Genomic DNA, 27,973 nt, shown 5'->3' on the forward strand with positions numbered 1-27,973 from the left:
AAACTAGTACACATAGGGATAAATATATTTTTCTTTAATATGTTAAGTAATATAAATCTAAAACATTAGCAAGCATTGGATGTTGTGGTAATAGTAGCATTCCCAATAACATCAGGAGTGAAACAAGAATATCTACTAACCCCACTATTATTCAATATTTTACTAGAAATATTAGCAATAATAATTGTACTAGAAATATTTTGCCATATCAAAAGAAAAAGAAATTGAAGAATAGGCAATGAGGAAACAAAATTATCACTTTTTGCAGATAATATGACAGTTTACTTAGAGAATGCTAGGGAATCACCTAAAAATAATTTGAAATAATTAAAAACTTTAATAAAATTGCTAGATAAAAAATAAACATGCATAAATCACCAGCATCCCTACATATTACCAACAAAATCCAGCAGTAATAGATAGAAAGATAAATTCCATTTAAAACAATTATAGATAATATTAATGATTTGGGAGTCAAACTACCAAGACAAAATCAGGATATATAGGAACACAATTACAAAACACTTTTCACAAAAATAAACTCAGATATAAACAATTAGAAAAATATAGCAATTGCTCGTGGGTGGGCCAAGTTAATATTATAAAAATGACAATTTTAACTAAATTAATTTACTTCTCCAAGGCCACACCAACACATTACCAAAAACTTATTTTATAGAGTTATGAAAAAAATAATTTGCTACTGATAAAGAAATAGAAGGATGGATAGGTGATATAGGTTAAGTACAGAAGACATAGTAATAAATAGCTACAATAATAAATTATTAATTATAATAAATAATTTTTATAATAAAGCAGAAATTAAACATAGAACAACATCTTACCTTATGACAACCTCAGGTTAAATGGTTACATGAGTTACACATAAAGGTAATACCATAAAGGGTAATACCATAAGCAAATATATGGAGAAAGGAACAGTTTATCTTTCAAATCTATGGAGAAAGGGATTAATTTATGATTGAAAAAGAGATAGAGAATGCTATGAAATGCAAAATGGATAATTGTGGTAACAACTATTATCAGTTTTTGTTGACAATGCTGCTATAAAGGCCTCATTTCTCAAATATATAGAAAATAGATTCAAATTTCTAAGAATATAAGTCATTGCCCAATTGATAAATGGTCAAAGGATATGAACAGGTAGTTTTTAGATAAATAAATTATATTTATCTATAGTCTCATGAACAAAAAGCTCTAAATCACTATTGGTTAGTTATTTATTGGTAAAACTCTATGATACCACCTCACACCTATCAGATTGATTATTATGCCAAAAAAGGAAAATGAGAGTATTGGAGAAGATAGGGAAATCAAATGGCAAATAAATTGTTGGTGGAGTTGTGAATTGAACTAACCATTTTGGAGAGCAATTTGGAATTATGCCTAAAGAACAATATAACTGTACTTATCCTTTGAATCAGCAAAGCCACTATTTAAATCTATATCACAGATAGATCATAAAAAATGAAAATTAATATATATGCACAAAAATATTTTTGTAGTGGCAAACAACTGGTGAATGATTGAACAAATTGTGGAACATGAATGGCAATACAATACTATTATACTATAAAAATGAGCAACAAGATTTAAGAAAAACATGAATACCTATCAACTGATGCTGAGTGAGGTAAGCAGAAGCAGGAGAATATTGTACATAGTAACACCCATGTTTTGTAATGATAAGCTATGATAGGCTTTGATCTTTTCAGCAATACAAAGAACTAAGACAATTCTCAAAAATTCATGACAAAAATGTTATCTGCATCAAGGGAAAAATAGCTTTTGGCATATGTTTTTCACTTTTCATCATTTTTCTTTTTTTTCTTAGTTTTTTACCCTTTTGTTCTGATTTTTCTTTAACAACATGACTAATGTGGAAATATGTTTAACATGACTGTACATGTATAGCCTATATAAAATTACTTGTTCTCTTGAAATGAGAGAGGAAGGAAGAAAGGAGAAAAACTTGGAACCCCAAATCTTATAAAAATGAATGTTTGTAAACAAAAAGAAACAAGCAAGACTGCAAAGACAAAAACATATATATGTAGGATTAAGCACTATGCTATATATTTTTATATGTAAAGTTGACAATAGTTCTGAAAATATCTGGATGTTTTACTATCTGTCAAAAATAACATGATAAGATATAAAAAATAAATTGTCTTCAGGTGATCTAATATTATCATAATATAGTAGTTATAAGTCCCTTATCTGACAATACTCTGATATTGTCAGGCCTCGTCTCAAATAATGTATTCAATTCCAGGTAGCACATTTTAAGAGGATTTAATCAGGATAATCAGGATCCTTTAGTCCATATTATATAAGAATCAGTTAATGGAACTGGGCATGTCTAACATGGATAAGAGAAGACCAGATAAACATGAAAACTATCTTCAAATACTGAACTCATCAAACAGAGATAATACTTGTTTTATTTGGACCTAGAAGGTATAAACAAGTAGTGGGTACAAGTCCCAAAGAGCTAAATTTAGGCTTAGCATCCAGGAACATCTTAATAAATAAATAATGAATAAATAAATGTTGTATATATGGAACAATTGGCCTTTTCCAAAAGTGGAATAGGTTTCCTTAAGACATGGAAGTTCCCAATTGGGAATATTGGATGCCCAATAGTTAGGAATATTATACTGATGATTCTCTCTGCGTGTGATTGAAACTAAATCATTCTTGTAGTTATTTCCAGCTCAAATTTTCTGTTCTTGTGGATGAAGAAAACCTGGTTTCAAGGGTTACCTAAAATCTACTATCTCTGTAACCCTGAGCAAGCAACTTAAAATTTTAGTTTCCTAGGCAATTCTCTAAAGTCAAAAATTGTATACTTATTTGTAGTTTTATCCAACTCTTCATAACACCATTTGGGTTTTCTTGGCAAAGATATTGGAGTACTAAGTTAAACAATTTAAAATACAGATTGAAAAAGACCTCAAGCAAAAAGTGGTGCTTGAGCTCACTTGGGATGAGCTCTAGATGTCATAGATATGCATTGGTCAGGAAGATTTTTCATTGAATGTTCCCTATTCTAATGTAACTAGTCTATGCTGAAAAAAAAATTAGGGAAGGGCCACAGCAATGGGGGTGGTGTTCAATGTGTTAATTATATATTCAAATACAAAGACAAAAGAGTCCTTGCTTCAAGAAATTTACAATATTAAAAATATGAATGCAACATAGATAAGCAAATTTTATGCTGTCATTAAGCCATCTGATAGCTTTGGTATTATATTACAATCCATCCATTGTATTTAGTTAAGAATGTTCCCAGATTTTCCTTTTATTCCCAATTAGGTGTTCTCAAAATTGCCAGTGGAGAAGCTACCAAACATATTTGATAAGTTCACAGCCATAGGCTTTCAAAAGTTGACCCATATGGAGAAATCATACAACTATTACAGATGGCAATTTTTGCATTTACTTGGCCTTAGACTATGGAGAACATTAAGGAAAAATGTTCCCATGACAGCACTGAAGAATGGGATAATTTCTAATAATGGAAGTCTGTATTGTAATATTTCATGTTCCAGGCTGTTCAGCACAGTCCAAAGGCATTTATAATTTTCCATAGGAAATAGCACCAAAATACTTCATCAAGAACAACTATTGATTTTATAATATTAAGATATATGTCATACAAAATAGTGCTGGGCTTGAAGTTATGAAAAATCTGGGTTTAATTCCTATCTCTGCCACAAAGAATAATTATGATAATAATAGGCCTTCCATCTAACACCTCAGTAACCTGCAGTCATTTCTATAAAGACTAAGATTATCATTTGGACGAAAGATGTTGATATACTTTAGTGAATAAATAGTCCGTAGCATGAATTCCCTATAAAAATGATATTACGAGTCTGAATGCTACACATTTTATATTTTAGGGGGAGAATTTATTTTTAATTTCAAGAGTTTTTTTTTCAAAATTATTTAAAGGACTTATAATTTTGTCTCCGATTTCTATAGCAATCAATATTCTGCATGGCTTATGTGCAGAAAAAAATGTCTAACACTATTATTCCCTACAGTTGCACATAGCTAAAGAAAATTTTAAAATTTTGTGGCCAAGAACAATATTTGAATAATTGGTATCATGCTTCATTACCCTCAAGGAAATATTTTGCCATGGTTTAAGAATGGTATAGACTATTAATGATACCTTAATGTGAATTTTTTGAGAGAAACTATCTAGAACATTTAAATGACTGTTTCTTGTTCAGGATATTATTCCACCATCAACATATAATTCTGAATTAATACCTCAAGATATATTGATACTGATTATTGCCATTTATGATGAATTTCAATATCTGTAAAGATAACCAAGTGACTTAATTTATAACAATTTTAAAATGTTTTCTGCATGTCATGTATTCAGGACAAAAGAAAAAAAAAACAATTTCAATGTCAACATGTCCAACACCGAATTCATTATCCTCCACAAATATATCTTTCATCAGAACTTACCTATTCTTGTGGAGGATATCTCTAATCTGCCTGTCAATTAGCTGGGCAAAATCAACTCAAATACCTTCCCCCCCATTTTTGCCCTTCCCAAATTCCATGATACTGATCATTATATCAATTTGACCAATTTGTATACTCATTTATAGTTTTATCCAATTCTTCATAACACCATTTGGATTTTCTTGGCAAAGATATTAGAGTACTAAGGTAAACAATTTAAAATATAGATTGAAAAAGACCTCAAGCAAAAAGTGGTGCTTGAGCTCACTTGGGAAGAAAATAAGAGAACTAGCTGCAAAAAAAGCACACTAAAGATATCAAAGAAAAGGTAATCATACTGAGGATTTGAATTTATGTTATGGTCAACTAAATATATAAAAATAATTTACAATAATTATTTTGGATGACAATATTAGAACTAGTGTCAAGCATACAATATGCTTAAAAGTGTCCTGGAAAATGAAATAATATCAAAGAGTTAAATTAATCTAAGAAAATTATATTGAATAATTACTATTACAAAGAACTTTAAAATATGTATATTTAATGATATAATATCTATGTGCTTAAAGGAAAAGTTAAGTGATCTTCAAAAAGACATAAAATGTTCAGAATAAAAATAAATTAATTATTTATGGGATTATTGAGATACAAGCAATTATCTTTGATAAACTATTGAGAAAGATCAATGATGACCTTATTTTGTTAATCTTAAAGAAGAGTTTAAAGATGGATTTTTCAGGTTCTAGACCACAGAGCTTGACATCAATTTTAAGAAAAATGCACAGCAAAGTTATAAGATATGGATTGTGAGTATATTTAAGTTAAACTGGTGATCAATAGAAACCTGAAAGTTTCTTCAAGAACTATACATGGAGAATTCTGGGAAGATGATAAAGTAAATTAGAAAATTCCAAGCTCCACAGAATATTCCCACAAATATAAGTTACATGTTGGGGTGAAACAAAGAGCAGTGAAAAAGAAGTAAGAATTGGGGCAGAACAGCGCAACAATTGGAGAAGATCCAAAGAAAGATTCTAGAATGGAAGTTTGGCCCCTGTGACATATAAGCACTTCCAGGCCAGTTACACTGAAACAGCAAGTGGTGAATCCTGAGACTAGCTGGATTGGGAGATAGTCTGGGTCCCAGCCACAGTAACTTTCATCTCCCTGATATTTGGGGGCATCAGGCATCTGAGTAAAGGAAGTTTGAGGGGAACTGCTGATAAAGAAGGCAAGATCTAGCTATGATGCTGAGATGGTACAAGAATGAAAAAGCATGAGCCCAGTAAGTAGAGAAGCAGTGAGGCAGAGATGTCACTGGCTGTGGGTACTCAATGGAGGATGGAGTCCTTTTTGGGGTACCAGATTATAGGGGAGACCTGAAGGAAGAGCAGAGACCAGAGGTACCATCCCCCATATCCCAGGACTAAATGTGATTACACTAACAAGCTCTTTAAAAAAATGAATAGCCAAAGAGAAAGAATCCAGTTATTAAAAGTTACTATGAAAATAGGGAAGACTAGAGTTCTTATTTAGAGGAAGATATTTAGTTTTTTTTAAAAGGCATCTCCTACCCCAAATAGTATTATTTAAGCTAATTGATTAATTGAATAATTGGAATGGATAAGTTTTATTATATTAAGTTAAAAAAGTTTTTGTACAAATAAAACCAATGCAAAAAAGATTAGAAGGAAGCAATACACTGGGGAAAAGTTTTACATTAAAGGGTTCTGATAAAGGCCTCATTTCTAAAATATAGAGAGAATTGACTCAGATTTATAAGTCATTCTTCAATTAACTGATAAATGTTGAAAGGATATCAACAGACAATTTTAAGATGAAAAATTGAAACCATTTGTAGTCACATGAAAAGGTGCTTTAAATCACTATTAATCAGAGAAATGTAAATTAAGGAAAATCTGATGTACCACTATACACCTCTCAGATTGATTAAAATGACAGGAAAATGTAATAATTAATGTTGGAGGGGATGTGGGAAAACTGTGACATCAATACATTGTTGATGAAGTTGTGAACTGATTCAACCATTCTGGAGTATAATTTGGAACTATGCCCAAAGGACTATCAAATTGTGCATACCCTTTGATCCAGCAGTGTATCTACTAGGTCTGTATCCCAAAGAGATTTTAAAGGAAGGAAAGAGACCCACATGTGCAAAAAATGTTTGTGGCAGCCCTTTTTGTCATGATAAGAAACTGAAAACTTGAGTGCATATGCCCATCAGTTGGAGAATAGTTGAATAAGTTATGATATATAAATTTTATGAAATATTATTGTTCTACAAAATATGATCAGCAGGATGAGTTCAGAGAGTTCTGGAGAGACTTACATGAACTGATGGACATGGCTCTTTTCAATAGCAAGGTGATTCAGGCCAGTATCAATGGTCATGTGATAAAGAGAGCCATCTGTACCCAGAGAGAAAACTGTGGGGACTGACTGTGGACCACAATATAGTATTTTCACTGGTTTTGTTGTTGTTTGCTTGCTTTTTGTTTTCTTTCTCATCTTTATCCTTTTTGATTTGATTTTTTTCCTGTGCAGAATAATTGTGGAAATATGTGTTTGAAAAATTGCACATGTGTAACATATATTGGATTATTTGCAATCTAGAGGAGGGAGTGGTTGCAAGGGAGGGAACAATTTTAGAACACAAGGTTTTCCATAGCTTAATGTTAAAGGTTATTTATGAAAATATTTTGAAAAAAAAAAGCTTTAATTAAGAAAAAAATATGCTTAATGAAAAGGAGTTTCTGGTCAGTGTTCCTAGATAAGGATTATACCACTGAAGTGGTATCAGTATAATTCAGAAATGCATTAAAAAACTTTGTCATATCATCCTTATGTAAAAAAGAAAAGAAAAGATGAGTTAAAATTAAATGTATTTGTAATGGGTTAAATCACACCAAAAGGGCTTTAGTTAATCAACTAATCAGTCAGCCAATTAATTGATTTACTCTCAGAAGAATGTCTTCAGTTGATAAAGATCTATTTCATTGGTGTTCTGTTAATTCAAGTAATTTAATCAATAGAAATTATATTTGTTCTATGACAATATTTTATTTTCTTTGATAAAACTTCCCTTTTTACTCCCTGTATATATTTTTCAAATATATTCTTCTATTCTGAGGGCTCCTTTACAGCTTTTTCTTCACTTCTCATTTGGCAAATAATTTCTCTCTATAATCCTGAGAAAAATTTGGTCATTTGTTCTATCTCTCATTATCTCCTAGCTCCTATTATCTGTTTTTTTTTTTTTTTCACCTATCCAAGAAATAGTCAACTTTTCCCTCCATGACCAGTTTTAAATGTTGTGAAATTCTTTTGTATCACTTCTATTACAAGTAATTGGCTAGCTTTCACATTTTACAAACTATTTTCAATGGGTCCTTTTTTGTTGCTTTATAAAGCACTCTTTTTTGTATTCCTTAGTGCTTGGAGGTGGTGAACTTGGAACCCAGGGCCCATAAGAAGTATCTTACAGAATATATTTTTTCCTATTCTTTCTTCAACCAGGAAGTATTTGTTTTGGATAACAGTATTATAAGGAACATCAAAGAAAGAATTAAATATAAATCTTAGCTCCTTTATTTCTTAAGAAATTTAGCATAACAAAATATGAGTCTATATTGTTGTTTACTATGCAATTTTTGCATTCCTATAAAAGCCTTTGTAGGGAAAATATTTTCTTTTTTATAGAATACTAGAACACTTAGATTTCTTATCATGTATGAACAATATTTTCTATTTTAACTGGCTTAATTGTTTTAAAATAATGTTGCAAAATAAACCAATGTAAAGCACATGCTCTTTGAAAAATCTTTTGAGTAAATTCCATTATGTTTCATTGTATTATCCTTTTCACTTGAGTAAATGTACTGTACTAGATTTGGATTTAGTCATGCTGTATTTTGTCTGTCAGAAAATTTGCATTTCTGTGATCAAAATGAAAGATGTGTTTGAGCTTTGTGGGGAAAGTGCATGTAGAAAAGACTTTATGTGCTTCTGAGATCATTTTTCTTTTATGATGATTTGTAAAGAGCTTCTCAAATAAGGTGCATAGCTTTCTTGAAGTGTCAGGAAGAAAAAAATAACCAGGCACAGTGGGTGCATTACTCTTTGGGGATTAGAACACATATCATTAACAGAAAGTCAATTTAATCAATATAAGTCACGACTGCTTTTTTGTAGTGTGAAAATAAGGTAACAACAATGACAATTATTTGTACACGCTGAACTTGAAGGATCTAAAAAACTACAGGGGGCTTTTAAAGTTTCATGTCACTGACCAATTTAGGTTGATTTGTAAGACTATATAATGATTTGCATATCAAACAGTTCCAATGTGTTTTCAGATGTAAACCAGGATTGTAGGAGTTTAAAGAAGGTCTATTTCTTAGCCAATACCAAATGGTTTTGGTGACTGCAGCTTTATAATATAGCTTTAGATCAGGTACCTAGACTACCTTCATATGCCTTTTTTTTTTTCATTGATTCCTTTGAAATTCTTGACCTTTTATTCTTCCCTATGAATTTTGTTATTATTTTTTCTAGGCCATTAAAATAGTTTCTTGGGAGTCTGATTGGTATATCACTAAATAAATAGATTAGTTTGGGGAGTATTGTCATCTTTATTATATTTGCTCAGCCTATCCACGAGCAGTGAATGTCCTTCCAATTATTTAAATCTAACTTAATTTTTGTGGCAAGTGTTTCGTAATTTTGTTCACATAATTCCAGAGTTTTCTTTGGTAGATGGATTTCCAAATATTTTATACTCTCAACATTTGTTTTGAATGGAATTTCTCTTTGTATCTCTTGATGTTGCATTTTGTTGGTGATGTATAAAAATGCTGAGGATTTATGTGGATTTATTTTATATCCAGCAACTTTGCTAAAGTTGTGAATAATTTTAATAACTTTTTATTAGAATCTATGGGGTTTTCTAAGTTATATTTCTTAATATTGCTTCAGAAAACAAACTTTCATTAAAGAGGAAGATGTAGAATCTAAATTGTTCTAATTAATTCTCTTTTTGGCATAAAATTCAAATAGTATGTTCAGTGGAAAAGCATGGAGGTAATTATAAATAGTTTAGTAAACAAAGAGAAATATACATATACAGAGAGACAGAGGCAGGGGCAGAAAGACACAGAAACAAAGGGAGACAAAGAAGAAGAAAAAAGAGAAGAGAATTATAGAAGAAGAAAAGTACAGAAGAAAAAGAAGAGAAGTATAGAAGAAGTAATAGTAGTAGAAGAAAAAGTAGAAGTATAGAAGAAGTAATAGAAGAAGTAGGAGTCGAAGAAGTAGAAGTGGGAGAAGTAGAAATAGTAGTAGTAATTGAAGTAGTAGTAGTAGAAGAAGAAGTAGAACAAGAAGAAGAATAAAAAAGTAGAAGAAGTAGTAGTAGAAGAAGAGGAAGAAGAAGAAGTATACGAAGTAGAAAAAGAAGAATACAAAAAGTAGAAGAGGAAGAAGAAGTAGTAGGAGAAGTAGAAAAAGATGTATTAGAATCAAAGGATGAAGAAGAAGAAGAAGAAGAAGAAGAAGAAGAAGAAGAAGAAGAAGAAGAAGAAGAAGAAGAAGAAGAAGAAGAAGAAGAAGAAGAAGAAGAAGAAGATCAGGAGGAGGAGGAGGAAGAAGAGGAGGAGGAGGAGGAAGAAGCAGAAGAAGAAAAGGAAGAAGAAAAAGAGGAGGAGGAGGAGGAGGAAGAAGAAGAAGAAGAAGAAGAAGAAGAAGAAGAAGAAGAAGAAGAAGAAGAAGAAGAAGAAGAAGAAGAAGAAGAAGAAGAAGAAGAAGAAGAAGAAGAAGAAGAAGAAGAAGAAGAAGAAGAAGAAGAAGATAATGACTCAGGTGTTAATCTATATAACTGACAATAGCTCAATTGACTAACTAGCAGATGAAAAAGGGGTATTTCTTGGAAAATGAAGGCGTGGAAATTGTGAGAGGAAAAATGAAGGTTGCATGTTGAAAAATATAAGAATATAATTAATTTTATTCTGGCAGAAGTGAAGTTATCAAGATGGTTATTGTTTTAAGATTTGTCCTCTTGAGATCCTGTTATATTCCTTTGCAGCAAGTGATAGGGTCCATAAAAAACTGTTGCTATGTAACTAAAAGGGATAAACTTGCCTTTTCAAGAACTGACTTCCTTCCCTCCCCATCATAATCCTGTTCACCTAAATTGGGACTAAGAATTATAAATCAACTCTTTGCTCATTGCAGCAAGGATGAACAATAAATCACAACAATTCTTTTACTATTCAGAGAGATTTCAATTCTTGGGAAATTTTTAATCACAATGGAATGGTAAGAGTGTTAATGAGATCTATAAATTAAGTTAAAATAGGGTAATTACACCCTATGCTGTAATAAAGGCTGGGTTGGCTAATATCATTAAAGCAATTAAATACTTTCTTTGATTGTTAAGATAAATTAGAATAAAAATATTACAGTATACAAGAGACTCATTGATAATGGGATAACTTAATTATAGAGTGGACTCAGCTAATATTGAATTGACTTTTACTAATTCCAGGAACTCACCAGACTTTTCACCATGTATTCCTGACATTAGTAGGATGTTATCACATTATCATTGTTGCAGGATCAGTGAGTAATCTCTTTCGAAAAAGGTTTTATTAGATCATGTAACATGTAACCATATTGCTTTTTTTCTAACAAATTTTAATACTCATCTTTCTCAGCATAGTATTTACTTTTAAGATTTCTTTTGCTAATGGTTTTGTTTATGAGATGAAAGGCAAATTGATAAGTATATAAAGGAAATTGAAGAGAATAACCAGAAAAGCCAAAGGAAGAAATGAAAAGAAATATGGGGATAATATGATGGTCAATACATTTTTTATGCTGAAAGTTTGAATTTATCCATCTCACAGTATAACTCACTTTTTTTTCCCCCTTCTGACCACCAGTCAGAATAATGCAGCAGCAGCAGATAGAGGAAGTACAAAGAAAGCTATGGTAACTGGTGAGGACAAAAACTCCAAATATATTGAAACCAATAGATAAACATCTTTTAATAATAGCTTTTTAAATTCTCTCTCACAATCATTGATTTTTTTTTGTTAGCAAAAATATGCTTTCTTATTTTTTCAACCTTCTACCACATCCCATTTTTTATTTAATACACATATATGCACTATATAATTTTTCTCTCATGTTCTCCTCATACCTCACCCTTTCTTTTCCCAAAGAAAACCCCTTCTATTTATGTTCAGTAGTCAACTAGTTATGTGTAAAAATACTGAGATAAGAGCAAATGATTGCAAAATCTGAACCTTAAAAACTGTCATCTCATAGACTGTGGAAGGTTTGACAGCTGAGTAAAAACATGTAACAGCCTTTTACTATCAAGGAATCCTAGCACAGCTGTGATGACCAGATTCCCAGTCGGCTGCTTTAGAAAAGCAACTAGCACACAATTGAAGATGTGGAGCAACTGCAGTTGCTAGCTATGGGCCCTTTCTGGAGAGCAAAGAGAGGAGAGCTCTAGTCTGTAGTTCCCTGAGAGACCCACAACAGGGAGCAAGATCATTTGAGGGATAGATAATCAACCATATTGAATAAGAGAATCAAAAACTTAAGGAAGAACACAATTCCTTGATAAACAAAATTGGGTAAATGGAACCTAATGACATTTTAAGACACCAAGAAATTATAAAACAAAATCAAAAGAATAAATAAGAAAATACAAGAGAAAGTGAAACCTCATCAGAAAAACAACAGATATGGAGAACAAATCAAGGATAGTCAAACTACTTGAAAATTACAATTAAAATAAATCTTGATACAATAATAGCAAAAGTATCAAGGAAAATTGTACTAATGTTCTAGAAGAGGAAGGCAAAGCAGAAATAGAAAAAAAAATCCACTAATCACCATTTCAACTAGATCTCAGGAAGAAAACTAAGGGATATAATATTCAGCTTTCAATGCTCCCAGGTTAAGGAGAAAACATTGGAAGAAACAACAATATCAAAATTCAATATAATGGAGCTACAATAAGAATTATACAACATCCAGCAGTCACTATATTGAAATATGTTTTGTAAAGTAAAAGACCTTAAGTTGCAACAAAAGGTAACTTACCCAAAAAAGTTAATTATTATCTTGAATGAAAAAAAGTATTTAAAGATCTCAAAAACTTCAATTTTTGTGATAAAAATCTAGTAACAAGGTAAATATTAAAAACCACTTATAATTATAATCAGTAAAGTCAAGTTTATTTCATATTTTTAAAATATTCTCAGTATTAATCACTGTTATTACTATGTGGGGATTTTGAAAGAAAGATTTTAGCTAAATTGAGTATGCTAAGGTTATTCTAAAAAACAAAAACAAAAACTTTCCTGAGTAGGAAAGTAACTTTTTCATTAAATGATACATAAAAGGGAAAAATGATAGAGATGAAGCTTGTAGGGGGGAGGTTGGATAGTGCTTGCACGTTAATCTCAGCAGGAATGGATGAAAGAAGGAACAATATGTCAATAGATAGATTGATAATTTCTCTCTCCATATATAAATTGTATTTATATGGTGAAAGAGAGAAAAAAGAGAGAAAGAGAGAGAGAGAGAGAGAGACAGAGAGAGAGAGACAGAGAGGGAGACAGAGAGAGAGAGAGAGAGAGAGAGAGAGAGAGAGAGAGAGAGAGAGAGAGAGAGAGAGAGAGAGAGAGAGAGAAGTATAAAGGAAATAAGCAGGAAAGGTTGGGAGAAAGGATAAGGGAAGAATTCTTGAAGGACTGAGGAAGTTGAGAAGAGGAAAACAGTGTAGTTTATAGAAGTAAAACAAATGAGTAAGGAGGGATAAGAAAAGGGTAAGGAGGATTGTGAGGAAAAATAGAAAAGAAGAAAACAGTGAAGTAGAAAAAAATCCACTAATCACCACTTCAACTAGATCTCAGGAAGAAAACTAAGGAATATCATATCCAGCTTTCAATGCTCCCAAATTAAGGAGAAAACATTGGAAGAAACAACAATAACAAAATTCAATATAATGGAGCTACAATAAGAATTATACAAGATAATAATTTTGGGGGGGGGGTAAGTTACCTTTGGTTGCAACTTAAGGTCCTTTACTTTACAAATTTTATTTCAAAACAATTGAAATTATACATTTTATACTTGTAATGCAGTTTAAGGTCAGATATGACTGAATCTGCTTCCTTTAAATGTTTTCTATTTACATTCATATAGGTCCTGTCCATATTTTAAGGTATTCTCTCAGATAGTATTTTATACCATCAAATTATCTTAAATAATCTGATTTGATGTTTTGGCATTTGATAGTATTACTGACACAGTGTCGTTTCTCAGATTTTCTCTTTTGAGTAAATATATTTTAGATTAAAATTTTATATTTTATATATATATATATATATATATATATATATATATATATATATATATATATATATATATATAATTAATATAAAATCATGATCACTAACCCTACATTTTTTTACAATATATTCTAACCCTGACCTTTATTTATCTTTTCATGTATCTCTCACTTTTATAGTGTTTCCTGAAAGTAACATGCTGTTGAATTCTAAAAGATCAATTGGCTATCAATATCCATTTTTTGGGTACTTTCATCCAAATCACATTCTATACTACTTTTCCATTTTTCCTCACAATCCTCCTTACTATTCCTACTCCTTTGCTTTACTTCTGCAAACTACACTGCCTTCCTCTTTTCAACTTCCCTAATCCTTCAAGAGTCTTTCCCTAACTCTTTTGATAGTTTTATCAAATTTATCCATTTATTCAATGCCATCCCAATTTATTTTAAAAAAAGTATCTTACTGGGGGCAGTTTTGGCACAATGGATAAAGCACCACCTTGAAGTAAGGAGGCACTGAGTTCACATCTGGCCTCAGAAACTTAACATTTTCTATCTGTGTGATCTTAGGCAAGTCACTTAACCCCAATTGCCTGGGGGAAAATTATCTCACTGAATCAGAAAAAAAATTGACAAAGTTCATATAGAAAAGCAAAAGATCAAGGACTTTTTTAAAAACATGGAAAGAAAATTTAAAGGAAGCAGATTCAGGAATATCTGATCTTAAACTGTATTACAAGTATAAAATGGATAATTTCAATTATTTTTGAAATAAAATTTTCTTGTACAAAATAAAATAGAAGAAACCAAAACAGATGGAACACAGAAAATGGGGTTGGAGGGGCTTTCAAAGAAAATTTCTCAGGTAGGATGTAATTAGATTGGAATATTACTGTGGATAACATCAAAAAACATCAAATGATAAAATGAAATAGGAGAGATTTCCCATTGAGTAGTTTTGTGGAAAGAACTTTCATCCTTAAAGTATAAGTCCCATGTTGATGTTTCTATATGTGAACTTTGTCCACTTTCATTGCCTTCTTTGTCCTCAGAGTTTTTGCTTTTAAAATAATGGAGGTGCATGAAATGTCTTCTTGAGTTCTTCTCAACATACACACACACACACACATATGTATATACATATAGATGTGTATATATGTGTGTGTGGTCCTATTGTTTCTAAGCCTCCTTCTAGTCCTAGATCAATGATTCTATAAATTTAAATTCTAATTCAAAAAATAATTATTCATACAGAAAATAAAGGCAATGAATTAAAAGAAAAAGGAAAACAAAGCTAATTCAATAAACATAACTTTTCACTCTCTAACTAGAATTCATTTAATTTCTTTTTAGAGTAGACTGATAAGGTAAGCAAATCAAGAAGTTATATGATATTTACTTAAATTAACTATGACTTCTGATTTAATATGATATAAAATCAATTAAATAAGAAATCAACATGTAAGGATTTAACTCTAAGACAAGTGATAGATTGAAAACTTGTATCAGAGGGTTGGCAACTGATATACAGCATCAATATGAGTAAGTCTCAGAATTGTGTCAGAGTGAAAGCCCTAGAAATGTATGCAGGAGAGAGATAGAGAAAGAACTATCAAGAAAGGCTTATAGCAAAATGTAGAATTTAAGGTAAGTCTAGAAAAAAGTAAAAAGGAAAAAAATCAGGAGGCTAACTGGGACAATATTTCAGACAGATTGGACAACCAGTGAAAATGAAATGAGTTAGGAGATGAAATATCCTTTTTGAATAACAAGTAAGGCAGTGTCCAGAACATATGAGAGAGAGTGAAGTGTACAAATACTGAAAAGGATGGAAGGAGCCAGGTTGGAGAGGGCTTTAAATGCCATTTTAAATTTGATCGTGGAGGTAATGGGAAACCACTAGAGTTATCAAATGAGGAAAGGGAATGACATGATCAATTCTTCATTTAAGGAAGGTCATTGGCAATTTCATATAGATTGGACAAGACAGAGACTTGAAAATAGATCAAACTTAAGCCTTTTTCATTAAGTCTGAGAAACAATAAAAGTATACATTAAGCTTTTGGTTGTATAAGTAAAAAGAAGTTTACAAGATTTGGGGGGGGGGATAGAAGCAACAAGGTTTGATGACAGATTCTATATGTGGGGTAAGTGAAAGTGAAGATTAACATTTGTTATAAGCCTGGCTTATTGGAAGAATGTTAAGGCCTTCATCAGCAAAAGGAAGTTTTGCAAGATCCAAGGGTTTAGGGAAAATATAAGTTGATCAAGACATGCCCATGCTGAGTATAAGTGCCTAAAGGATATACAATTTGAGATGGCTAAAAGTCAATTTGTAATGTGGTATGGGAAATATGAAGAGGATCTAGTATAGATAAATGTATCTAGGAATCATCAGTCTAGAGATAATAACCAAACATTAAATTTGATATTATCAAGTAATAATATAGAACAGAGTTGAAAAATATATAGCCCTGGATTCACACAAAACACTGCAGAGATGGAAAATATTTAACAAAATAAGCAAAAAGTACAACATAGATGTTGTTATTTATGGTCTTCTAAGTCAATATGTTGCTTAGCAGGGATCCATTTGTCATTGGTTTTAACAATACTAAGGAGAGCAGAAGTTTTTAACCTTTTATATTATATTTCAGAGAGCTTTTTGGCAGAATGGTGGAGTTTTTCTCAGGTTAATTTTTTTTAAATGTGCAAGACAAATCAAAGATATCAAAAGAAATTAATTATACTGAAATAAAGTTATCAACAAAGTGGACAGGGTAAATGAAAAAAGTCAGAAATCAGAAGTCAGGTTTTAAAACCTTGATAAGGAGGGAGAAAAGATGGCATAGGTAAGAACTTTAGAGGACACCTAAGTTTGGTGAGCAAGAGACATGGAAAATAGGTATAAAAGGACTAACAAATATCCATCTGAGAAGGAGTAGGAAACAGGAGAGAACAGTCTCATAAAAATCTAGCAAGGAGAGAGAACACAAAAGAGAGAAGGTTATTAATATCAAATGCTGTAAATAAATCAAAGACCAAGAAAAACTCAGTAGGTTTGCCAATTTAGTGATGAATTAGTAATCTAGAGAGAGAGAGGTTTCAATCAAAAGCTGAAGTCTGAAACCAGATTGCATAAGATTTAGAAGCAAAAGAGAAGAGAAAGTAGAAACAAATTCTTAGGGATTTTAACTGAGAAGAGGAAAGATGATGGAAAGCTAGGGTGGCTAAATAAAGTGTGTGTGTGTGTGTGTGTGTGTGTGTGTGTGTGTGTGTGTGTGTGTGTGTGTGTGTGTGTTTGTGCTTGCATGTGTGTATGCATGTTTTAAACTTTTTGGGGAGAATATATAGGTATGTTTTTAAGTATCACTGAACGAGCCAGGATTGAGGTGGATAGCAACAATTTGAGAGATGGGATGAAAAGCAGAACATTTTTACAGAAATTCTATGTCTTTATGTAAGGTAGAGTAGAATAGATAGTTAATTAAGATATTTCAATATTTAGACACTAAAAGGAAAGGGAAAAAAATCTTGGAGAATTGCTTATTTTCTTTCTATAAAATTTGAGGAAATATCCTGGGCTGATAGAGAGTGGGGTGAGTGGTACAGTAGGGATCTTGAGAAAAAATGAAAAAGTTATGGAAGAGCTCTTGTGGTGACAGTGAATTGATTAGGATGATTTTTTTTTTAAATTGCCAATTTGAGAATATGCAACATACATTTGAAGTGGACGCAACTTGCATAATTTACTGTTTTCTTCTTGTTGCATTTAATATTATTAGAATAAAACTAAAGTAGGGGGAAATGTGGAAATAATCTAAATTGAATTTTATGAAAGTGTGATCAAGGTAAAAGAGTCAGAGATGTAAGTGTAAACATTAATATAAAATTTACCTGATTCATTGAGAGGTTGCAATAAGAAATAGAAGATAGAGGAACCTGTACAGCTTGGGAAGAGACTTAGAAGTGAAAGTAATAGAGGTTTTGATGAAGAGAAAAATAGGTAAAGGAAAGAAGGAATGATTAAAAAAAGACATCAGATAAAGTAATTTTTGAGTCTCTGAGGATGAAAAGGAAGTACATGTTGGAACAGCAACATCAAGAATGTGACTATGTGACTACGTTTGTATATAGCTAAAGTGGTATGGAAAAATAAACAGACACATGATCTGCAATGGTAGAGATTTCAGGGAGCAACCTTTTCTATGTTGATATAAGGAACTCTTCATATAAAAAACTTTTTTCTCTCTCTGTGTCTGTCTCTGTCTGATGCACATCTGTCTGTCCTCTCCTGCTCTCTCTTTTTCTCTATCCCCTCACTCTTATTTCTCTCTCCTTTCTCTCTCTCTCTCCTCTCTCTCTCTCTCTCTCTCTCTCTCTCTCTCTCTCTCTCTCTCTCTCTCTCTCTCTCTCTCTCTCTCTCTCTCTCTCTCTCTCACACACACACACACACACACACTTTAAAATTGGAAAAGAATAGGAAATTTGGAAATCCTAAACCATTCATAAATGTGTTCTCCCTTGTGTGCTATTCTTCCCACATTGAACCTAAAAGATTAAAAATGCACACAAAGTAATTCTTTATATTCAAAGTAGAGATATACTGATTTGGTCTTTAGTGGCTCAGAGACTGAAAGTTTTGATCATGGTTATAGGTTAAAACTTCCATATTTCTGCAATGCCCCTTCTTTTTTTATTGGAGATTTAATTCATATATATCCTTTAATGTATATTAATGTTACATTATTCATGAAAGCTTCCCTAATTCCATTTATTGGTAGTGACCTACAATCTCATTCATCATACCTTTCTTGTATATGCTTTATTTTGGTTTTTTTTTTCACTAGTAAATTTATTTATTTTTAATGCACATTACTTTATGAATCTTGTTGAGAGAAAAATCAGAGTAAAAGGGAAAAAACTATGGGAGAAATTAAAAAAAAAAGACAAAAGAGACATGAACATAGCATGTGCTTATTTATATTAAGTTTCCTTAGTACATGTTCTCCATGCAGATGGCATTTTCTGTTCAAGGTCTATTGGGATTACTAAGATCACTGAACCACAGAGAAAAACAAAGGCTTTGTTGCTCATCACTCATTCTTGTTATTTTGCTCAATGTATTCCTGGTTCTGCTGGTTTCATTCAGCATCAGTTTACAGAAATCTGCCCATGTCTTTCTAAAATCAGCTTGTTCACTAATTGTCATAGAACAATAATATTCCATTGCCTTCATGTACCATAATTTATTCAGACATTCTCCAGCTAATGGGACTCTACTCATTTCCCAATTCTTTGCTACCATAAAAACAGCTGCTAAAAACATTTGTGAACATAGGGATCCTTTCCCCTCTTATGATTTAGTTGCTTTACAGACCCAGTAATGGAACTGCAGGGTCAAAGCATATGCACAATTTGATAGCCCTTTGGGCATAGTTGCAAATTTGTCTTTAGAATGATTGAATTATTTCACAATTTCACCAAAAATGGATCAGTGTCCAGTACTGTCACATTCCCTGGAACATTTGTCATTACCTTTTCCTGTAGTCTTAGCAAATCTGAGAGGTATGAAGTGATACCTCACTTCTCTAATCAATAGTGATTTAATGCATTTTTTCATATTATAAATGACTTTAATTTCATCATCTGAAAATTTTCTTTTCATATCCTTTGACCATTTATCAAATATGGAATAACTTGTATTCTTTTAGATTTGATATAATTCTTTATATATCTTAAAAATAAAACATTTATTGGAAATACTGGCTATATTTTTTGCCAGATTTGTAATTCCCTTTTTTCTGCTGGTTTTGTTTCTGAAAAAAATTTCCACTTTAATGTGATCAAAGTGGTGGATTTTGCCTTTTATAATGTTATCTAGTTCTTCTTTGGTTATAAATTCCTCCCTTTCCCAAAAATATAATAGGTAAATTATCTCTTGATATTCTAATTTGTTTATGGTATCATTCTTTATATCCAAATCATGAAGCCATTTAACCTTATTTAGGTATGGGATGTGTAGTATAGGTCTACACTGAGCTTCTGACATTATTTTTGAGTTTTCCTAGCAATTTTTGTCAAATAGTGACATCTTATTCCAGAAGTTATTGTTTGGGAATTGTTCAAATGCTAGATTGTTATAAGTCTTGATTATTGTGTCATGTATACCTCATTAATACCACTTGTATACCACCCTTTTTCTTTTCTTTTTTTTTTTAACCAAGTTTAACCTATTTACTTTTTTTTGAATTTTTTATTAATTTTTATAATTATAACATTTTCTTTGGCAGTACATATGCATAGGTAATTTTTTTTTATTTTAGCAACATTATCCCTTGTACTCCCTTCTGTTCTGAGTTTTTCCCCTCCTTCCTTCCACCCCCTCCCCTGGATGGCAGGCATTCCCATACATATTAAATATCTTATAGTATATCTTAAGTACAATATATATGTGCAGAACCGAATTTTGTTGTTGTTGTTGTTGCAAAGGAAAGATTATATTCACAAGGTAAAACAAAAAACAGTGCTCACAGTTTATACTCATTTCCCAGTGTTCCTTTTCTGGATGTAGCTGTCCATCATTGATCAATTGGAATTGGATTAGCTCTTCTCTATGTTGAAGATATCCACTTCCATCAGAATACATCCTCATACAGTATCATTGTTGAACTTATACCACCCTTTTTCTTAGCCAGAACCAAATAGTTTTGATGACTACTGCTTTATAATATAAGTCTACATTTGGCAGTGCAAAGCCACCATCTTTGGATTTTTTTTTTTCATAAATTCCCTTGATATTTTTGACCTCTTGTTCTCCCAAATGAGTTTTGTTATTATTTTTTCTAATTCCATAAACTTTTTGACATTTTGATTTGTGTGACACTGAAAAATAGATCAATTTAGTTTTTATTATATTAGCTAAACTAATCCATGAGCAAATGCTATTTTTTCCAATTGTTTAGTTCTGACTATTTGTGTGAAAAGTGTTTTGAAATTGTGTTCATATAGTTATTTGATTTGTCTGGGCAGATAAACCTCCAACTATTTTATTTTGCCTACAGTAATTTTAAATGGAATTTCTCTTTCTATCTTTTGCTGATGGGTTTTGTTAGTAATATATAGACAAGCTGATGATTTGTGTGGATTTATTTTATGTCCCACAACTTTACTAAAGTTGTGAATAGATTGTTTTCCAGTAGGTTTTGGAATGATTTTCTAGGATTTTCTAAGTATATCATAATATCATCTGCAAAGAGTGATAGTTTTATTTCCTTATTACCTATTCTAATACCTTTAATTTCTTTCTATTTTCTTACTGCTAAAGCCAACATTTAGAGTACAATGTGGAATAATGGTGACAGCAGGCATCCTTGTTTTACCCCTGATCTTACTGGGAATGTGTCCAGCTTCTCTCCATTACAAATAATACTTGCTGTAGGTTTTAGATAGATACTGATTATTATTGTAAGGAAAGTTTCCTTTATCCCTCTACTCTCTAGAATTTTTAATAGGAATAATTTTAATAATAAATAATAATTAATAATTTAATATGAATATGTTTTCTCCATATATTGAGATTATCATATAATTTCTTTTGGTTTTGGTATTGATAGTCAATTATGGTAAGAGTTTCCCTGACATTGAACCAGCCCTGCATTACTCATATAAATCCTATTTGGTCATAGTGTATTATTCTGCTGACAAGTTGCTGAAATCTCTTTGCTAATATTTTATTGAAAATTTTTGCATTAGTATTCATTAGAGTGATTGGTGTGTAATTTTCATAATTTTCTTTCTCAGTTTTGGCCTTTCCTGATTTAGGTGTCTGTACCATATTTGGATCATAGAAGGAATTTGGCAGGACTCTTTCTTTACATATACATACATACATACATATATACATACATATATATATATACATATATACATACATATATATATATATGTATATACAGAGAGAGAGAGGGAGAGAGAGAGAGAGAGAGAGAGAGAGAGAGAGAGAGAGAGAGAGAGAGAGAGAGAGAGAGAATAGATTTCTTTTGCTTTATCTGAGATCAAAATTGCTACTTTTTTTTTTTTTAACTTCAGGTGAAGCATAATAAATTCTGTTCCAGTCTTTTATCTTTACAAGTGTCTGTATATGTCAAATGTGTTTATTGTAAACAACATATAGGAGGAATCTGGTTTTTAATCCACTCTGCTATTTGCTTCCATTTTATGGGAATAAAATTCACACTCAAATTCAGTTATGATTACCAGCTCTGTATTTTCCTCCAATCTGTTTTCTCTCCTGTATGTACTTTTGTTCTCTCTTTCCACCCTCACTTTAGTCCTGTATTTTTGTACCCAGCCTACCCACTACCTTATCTCCTATCACCTTCTCTTAGTATATTTTAACCCACTCCATCTATTGCCTCCTCCTGACTTCTCTACTTTCCCCTTAGTGTTTTTGCACTTCCTTCTATCCTACTCCTCTCTTTTCTTTCATTTTTCTCCTCCTATTTCTTTATAAGGTTAAATAAATTTCTATACAATCCTAAATAATTAAATTATTCCCTCTTAGAATCAAAACTGCTTGATTAAGCTTCAGAGAATTCTCATGCCCCTCTCTTTTTCCAGCCATTGTAATAGATCTTTTGTTCCTCTACATGTGAACTAATTATCTTTAGTCCCCCCTTTCCTCTTTTTCAAGTACAGACTTTTTTCCACTCCTTAATGTCATTTTCTATGATGTCAACATATCAGAATCCATTGAGAATGACACTCTTCATTCCACAGACACCCTCTGTCTGCCCAGTGAGAGATACAGTACTCAAGAGTTAACAGATATAATTTTCCCATCTAGGGATGTAAAAATTTTAACCTTGAAATAATATACATTTTCTCCCATTTACATTTCTCTGCTTATCTTGAGTCCTGTGTTTGTAAAATTTTTGTTTGTTTTTTTCCTCAATGGAAATATATTAAAATCTCTTACTTTATTGAAGCTTCATCACCTCTCCTAAAAGATGATGCTGAGTCTAGCTGGATAGTGAATTCATTGTTGTAATCCTAGATCTTTTTTCCTTCTAGAATATCTGAACCTTTATCATAGAAATGCCAGATCCTTGTTAATCCTAACTGTTTGTTGCTCCTTGATGTTTGAATTGTTTTTGTTTGTCAGCATGATGCGTTTTTTTCCTTGAATTTGTAGTTCTGGATTTTTTCTACAATATTCTTTGGGGTTTTCCTTGTGGGACCTCTTTCAAAAGGTGATCGCTGAATTCTTTCAATGACTATTTCCGCCTCTGTTTCTAGAACATTAGGGCAGATTTCCTTAACAATCTCTTGTAGAATGCTATCTAGGCTCTTTTTTTTTTTTTTTTTTTTTTTTTTTGGGGGGGGGTGGCATGGTCTTCAAGTAGACCATTAATTTTTAAATGGTTCTTCTGGTTCTATTTTCCAGGTTGGCTCTTTGACAGTGAGATTATTTCATAATTTTTCCATTTTTCTTTTTTTTTTTTTAGTTTGCTAGACTGATTCTTGCTGTCTCACAGAGTCTTTAGCTTCCATTTATCATGTTGTAGGTTTTATTGTAAGATTTTCTTCAGTTATCTTTTGTACATCTTTTTTCCATTTGGTTAATTGTACTTTTTAAGGAGTCATTTGCTTCAGATATTTTTTTCCTTTCTTTTTCCAAGAGTTGTTGACTCTCTCATGCATACCTCTTATTTCCTTTCTCATTTTTTCTTATACCTCTCTTATATGCCTTTTGAAGTCTTATGAGTACTTTCAAGAAGCCTCATTGGGCTTGGAATCAATTTATATCACTCTTTGAGATTTCTTCTGTGTATTTTTTCCTTGGTCTGAATTTGCTTTTGTCTACTCTGTTACCAAAGTAGCTTTCTATGGGCAAGGTTATTTTCTATTTCTTGTTTATTTTCTTTCTTTTTCTTTTGGTATTTCCTCTTTTTTTTTTTTTTTTTTTAACTTTTATGGTGGAGCTCTGCTTTTGGGTAAAGGACATGTTGTCCCAAGCTTACTGTGCAGCCCTGAACCTTGGCTTTGAGCACAGAGGCCCCTTGTGTTTGCAGGGTGTAGCTTTTCAGGGTTAGGGTTAGCTTTTCAGGAAACAGCCTGGTTTCCTAGAGTTTGCCTTCTGAGTTGGGACTAAAAGCTTCCCGATTGATTTGTTTCTTTACTGAACCAGGACTCACTTCTTCTTTACCAATTTGCTGTGATTAAGACCCAGTGAGACTTGCCTTTGTTGAAAAATTTGCAATCTCTTTGAGCTAAAGAGTGATTTCATTCCATCACATTCTGTTTAGAGGCTTGGTTTCATGTGTTTTTCAAGGGAAATTGGGAGAGCTCAAGCAGCTTCCTGGCTTCCCTCTACCATTTTGGCTCTACTCCTGGAGATTTATGTATATATATTTTGACATATAATGTAGTATCATTTCTTGTAGGTTTTATATTCCCTAGTTTCTCCAGTAGTTTGCAAATATTGTGCTAAATAAATATTTATTGCATGAATAAAATAGACATAATAAATGATTATTCTTGGAGGATTTTTTCTGTCACTTTATCTTTAAATACAGATGAAGCAAGATAATATATTCTTAATTCTTCAGGATAGCTACATGCATACATATTTTAATATTATTAAAGTTGAAACACAAAAAAGAATAAGTATTTAATAAATTCTCTTTAAAGTGTACTTCTTTTCCTGGGGCTCAAAGAATAATTGTGTATACAGAAGCATATTTGTTTGCATATGAAGCTGCACATAAGCATGCATACATAGAGACATAAAAATATATGTATATATATATATATATAATATTAAATGAGTATATATGAATATTATATATTCAAATGCATTATTTTTATTTACTATCAATCAATAAATATCTTTATACACATACATATATATAATATGTATACTCAAACAAGTTGTATGTACATTATGTATAAGTACTGATGTGTACTCATAAGTATGTTTTTATGTGCATGTTGTGTATCTAGTAGCATAAATATGTAAGTGCATTGTCCATGGGTACTTATGCATTTGATATATAGAATATTATACTAAATACCTTTAATTTAAAAGAATAAATATATTAATATCTAGCTTCATTCTCTAGAGACATCACCAAACTTCGGAGATGTTCACTAGTGATTTTTTTATCTTTTTTGTCCCCTGAAAGATGATGTTTAAAATATTGAATTAGGGGTCAGAAACTCTAAATGGCTTTATTCTTTCAGCCACACTGAAAACCAAAATTTTCTTTGATCTGAGGCCAAATTTTGTGCATTCATACACACACATGTGACCTGAAACCTTTCAGAAAAGTCATCCCTGGACCAATGATTTTGATAAGATAAGCTCCTTTTTAAACAAACCATTTTTAACAGTTGCCACATTTATTTTATTGCCCTCTTTAAATCATATTACACACAGGTTGAAAGGTCTGTCCTTTCTAAGATATGAAGAGAGGTTGGTCTTAATTAAGGTCACTGGAATGGAGGGAAAAGAACAATGCACCTAATTCTTTGATGTGTCAAAAGATACTTGATGCAGTTTTGTGTGGATGACCTCATTGATACAGTTGGCAATGTTTCCTCACTTATGGAGAAAGTCTTTATGAATTTCTATCATAACAAGAACACCATTGGCCAACTTACTAAAGATAAAAACTTTGCTCTTATCTGAGATACTCATCAAATAAGAGAAATATAGTCCACTAATAGGCTTACACTTGAAGCCATTCCACTTTTATAGTATTTTTCAGAGTCTACTTTGTCACAGAATAGCTTTTAAAAAGCCAGAGTGAACTCCACACAGCGCCAAAACATTTTATTACGACTTATAATATTTGCTTCCCAATATGTTAAACAACAATGACAGTAAAACTTTTTTAAAAAAAGAAATGATATTCTAGTGCAAAATAGGTCCATTTAATTGTTGACATTATTGTTTTTCTGTTTTAATTCAATCAAACAAATGTTTATTAAATGCCAACTTTGTGCAAAACACTGAGTCACAATGAAATAAAAAATAAAGCCATCCCTAGCCTCAAAGAATTTTCATTTAATACAGGGAATATTGCATGTACCCAAGTGGAACAAAGTTCCAGACCAATTAGGTTTTGTAGCAAACCACAGATAGTGGGGGAACTCTGGGTGAGGTAAGACCCTTCAGCCCAGAGGGAACCTGCTGACAATGTCTGGCTCAGCTCCACATCTCTCCTAAGGGCTCTCAGCCTTTCTGAAAAGTCAGGGGGGCAGTGACAACCTATGTTGTAGTTGAAGCAGAGTGATATCAAGTAGCAGAGACATCTACATACAATAGCAAGTTGTTTATATGGTCCCACATGCACAGTATATAATTAGCACATGCACAGCATGCTATGGTTACTTAAGGGTATTAGGGTACAAAAGGCTGAGAGAATTTGGAAGAAATGGACTCCACATTTGACCATCCATGTGAGTCCCGCTTCTTTACTCCTCTTATAAGACCAAGGACTTGAGCTGATAATAAGATCCTCCAGATATCTAGTCCCAGCACAACAAGATTCTACTCTTTAGAGCATGATCTACCTCTCCTAGATGCATGAAGCAGGAATTGTGATGTTCATATTCAAGAAGTATGTGTTATAACAAATGCAGTGGTATCACCCTGATTCAAAGTATGCACAGTTAATCTATGACATTTTCCTATGTAATGAAGAAGGCAGTCATACAGCACAAGAAGCAACCCTCAAGAAAATAGGACCTAATACCTGCTCTATACGTGTTACAATGAAAAGTCCTGAATACTTTGATACTGTCACATAATTTCACATTGAAAGCTGATATGATTTTATCAGTGAATATAGCAAAAAAGAAGTTACATTATTTTTTTGGTTTGTTGCTCTATTCTATGGACCATGGAGCCTTTCCCTCTGACTTGCTAATGAAACTATATATATATATATATATGTATGTATATATATATCTTGTCTTCCCCAAATCCCATTAAACTCATTTAAGAGTAAGGACTATTTTATCCTTCTATTTGTTTTCCCAGAGTTTAGCACAGACATTTACTAATTAGTATCTATAAATCCTTTTTCATCCATTCATTCATTTAGCTATTGTGCTAGAATTGTTTGTGTGTAAAAAACCCCAATGGAAGGGGGGAAAGAAACCCTCATTTCCTTCTCCTTGTAACTTTTCGAATGAAGAAGAAAAAGTGTGTGTGTGTGTGTGTGTGTGTGTGTGTGTGTGTGTGTGTGTGTGTGTGTGTTGGGTACTGGAGGAGAAAAAAAATAATGAATACATAGAATCTCTTTTCCATATTGAGTTGATTTTTCCTTACTTTTAGGTCACTGATTTTCAAGATAGATCTGCATAGTCTTAGAGAAATGTGAGAGGTTTAAAAAGTCAGAGGAGGCCCTTGAACATCACTAATGGCAATATATGGAGGACATTACTGTGACTTCTATAGACAAGCCAGGTGAGAAGCTATTGCAACCCCAAAGGCTAATCTACTTGACTCAAACCACAGTGAATGTATAAGGCAACTGAAAAGCCATATCTTATAGAGAGAAAAGACTTATGAAGTGATTATGTGAAACTAAAAAGAAATCTTAAGGGAAATATTTAATGAAAACCACTTTATATTTGAACTAACTCTTCAGAAGGACTGGGGTGTTATAGGGAGTACTAATGGCCTGGTTAAATAAACATTTTCTTAATCACAATATATTTTCAGGAAATATTATTTTGTCAAAAATAATTACTGTTAATGTATTAATTAAAGTGGAGGAGAAATCAATTTGTAACATTGATATTCAGGTGTTTAACACTTATTGAGGAAAATTCCCTAAATTGGAGTCTGATAATATTAAAAAATTATGCCCAAATAATGAGGACATTAGAAGCCTGAAGAAAAGTTGTAGCCTGCCACATTCCAGGGATGTGACATGCTAGACTATCTGTTTATGTCATTAAGGTGAATAAATCAAGTTTCTTTGGACATGTTAATGAATCAAAAGTGATGGGAAATAATATGAAGTGATTTAAAGATAAAGATAAATCTGT

General features: G+C 31.8%; 1 long non-coding RNA gene across 1 annotated transcript; it reads left to right on the forward strand.

The window, feature by feature from the left end:
• The first annotated feature begins 5,603 nt into the window (after positions 1 to 5,603).
• On the forward strand, positions 5,604 to 27,637 carry LOC141551689 (uncharacterized). The gene is made up of 2 exons (XR_012484931.1): positions 5,604 to 5,800; positions 27,255 to 27,637. It is a non-coding gene; the product is annotated as an uncharacterized LOC141551689 (long non-coding RNA).
• Positions 27,638 to 27,973: the final 336 nt, after the last annotated feature.

This window comes from Sminthopsis crassicaudata, chromosome 1 (assembly GCF_048593235.1).
Source record: "Sminthopsis crassicaudata isolate SCR6 chromosome 1, ASM4859323v1, whole genome shotgun sequence".
Taxonomy (NCBI): Eukaryota; Metazoa; Chordata; class Mammalia; order Dasyuromorphia; family Dasyuridae; genus Sminthopsis; species Sminthopsis crassicaudata.